This window comes from Chiloscyllium plagiosum, unplaced genomic scaffold (genome assembly GCF_037043375.1).
Source record: "Chiloscyllium plagiosum isolate Xiang-an unplaced genomic scaffold, Cpla_swu_hap1 HiC_scaffold_29, whole genome shotgun sequence".
Lineage (NCBI taxonomy): Eukaryota > Metazoa > Chordata > Chondrichthyes > Orectolobiformes > Hemiscylliidae > Chiloscyllium > Chiloscyllium plagiosum.
Window position 1 is genome coordinate 82,934,087 of NW_028270167.1, and position 2,086 is coordinate 82,936,172.

The following is a 2,086-nucleotide window of genomic DNA, read 5'->3' on the forward strand; positions in this document are numbered from 1 at the left end:
TCTCCTTCCTGTGACATATCCAATCGAGAATGGAAGGCCAGGCATTAATAACCTTCACTGGGGAACAGAGCTACAGGTTTAAAACTTTCACGGTGCCCCCAGCGGAGAATTGAGCCCTGTGACAGGAGGGAACACTAACCACGATACTGTGGAGGACAAAAACATCGAAGGAAGCCCTTTAGCCTGTTGTGGCTGCATTTGTCCAACACAACTGCTTGACGACCTGAATCAAGTTTTTCATTGTTTAGCCTATTGTCTTATATGTTTTGGCATCACAAATTAACATCTCAATTTTTTCAGGTCGGTAGGGTCTCCACCTCTCTGACTCTTTCCGCACATCTACCCAAAACCTTCTGCCTTTTCCCGAAATCTCTTGGCCCCAGTGTTCGATCCCTCCATCAATAACAAACGTTTTTTCAGTCTATATTATCCAAATCCCTCATTATTTTGTACATCTCAGTCATATCTTCTCCAATCTCTTCTGCTCAGCGACAAACAACCCCAGTCTGTCCAATCTCTCGACATAACTGAAACTCTTCAGCCCAGACAATATCCCATTGAATCTCTCCTGCAACGTTCCCAGTGCGATCACATCATTGCTATACTGTGAATTGCAGAACTGCACACAGTAATCTAGCTGGAGCCGAATTAACTTTTTTTTCTATTCTGTTCCAGTATGAGGGCGTCGCTGGCTCGGCAGTATTGATTGTGATCCCTAATTGCACAGTGGGCAGTTGACACTCAACTGTATTGCAGTGAGTCTGGAGTCACATTGAGGCCCGACCAGGTAAGAATGGCAGGTTCCTTCCTCAAAGGACGTTAGTGAACCCGATGGTTTTGTTTTTTCAACAATAGACCATGGATTCGTAGGTGTTATTAGATTCGTAATTCCAGATATTTATTGAATCTCAATTCTAACACCTGGCATGGTTGGAGTCAAACCCGGGTCCCTGGTTCGTTTGCTTATTTTCTGAATTAACAGTCTAGTGGTAATAGTGCTCAGCCATTGCAGAAAACCCATGAAACTAATCTTTCTCAATGAAGTTACTTTTCCTCGATATTGTCTTGTGTCATTTTCCTGAGCTTGACTCCCAATAATCGCAAGTCCATATCAGTAAAAGCTGCTACCTGAGGATTGGCCTCACAACAGTGGTAAGCAAATGAAGCAACTGGTCTGCAGGTCCCTATGGTGGGGTTGGGGCACGTTCACCCAGCAACAGTGACCGCAGCAGCACAGAGTGAAGAGTATCAATGTGCGAGTCAGTGTTTGATTCTGCAGTGCCTTAATGAAATAGGAAATGACTTCACAACCACATGATGAAAGAGCAGCGCTCCCAAAACTAGTGCCCAGTTAAACCTGTTAGACTGTAACCTGGTGTTGTGTGATTTTTAACTTTGTACACCATAGTCGAACACTGACATCTCTAAATTAATGAAATGGGGGTGTGGGACGGAAAGTTCGGTTAGTGATCGAAGGAGGGAGAGAAATCTCTGAGAACGGGTGGATTTGAATTCGGACATATGAAACACAGAGATGTGAGCGAGCAGAATTTGAAGGGAAAAGATAATCACCTTTGGAGAAAATTACCATGTGAAAACAACTGATTCCTTCGTGTTCCGCAAAAACTGGGGCAGACAGAGCAATTAGTGCCGTGACTCGGATTCGAACCGAGGTTACTGCGGCCACAACGCAGAGTACTAACCACTATACGATCACGGCGTCCCACAGACGCGCACACGAGCACCATGCAATAAGTACTGTATCATAGGAAATGTTAGGCAGCGCACCAAATGCACAATATCAGTGATGAGCGAACAGTGGCAGAAATGTGGGAACTAAGAATGGGCTGACCGTTTAATATCGGTTCCACCAGTGGCTGTGGTGATTCCATTATTTATATGCTGTTGGCTGAGATAAATAGATTTCTCGAAAACATCAAAAACTCCGGGGACAGTGCAGGTGTTGTTGAAATGTATGCTTCAATAGTAATGCAGTTTAACATCGGCTATTTCACCAGTTTCCCCACACAAGGCAGTAACCAACGCTGCCACATAGTCCCAATTTCCAGCCCCAGAATCAGAGGAA

At 44.6% G+C, this 2,086-nt stretch overlaps 1 non-coding gene across 1 annotated transcript; it reads right to left on the bottom strand.

The window, feature by feature from the left end:
- Window positions 1-1,648: 1,648 nt before the first annotated feature.
- On the bottom strand, window positions 1,649-1,720 carry trnah-gug (transfer RNA histidin (anticodon GUG)). The gene has a single exon. It is a non-coding gene; the product is annotated as a tRNA-His (tRNA).
- Between the last annotated feature and the right edge of the window lie 366 nt (window positions 1,721-2,086).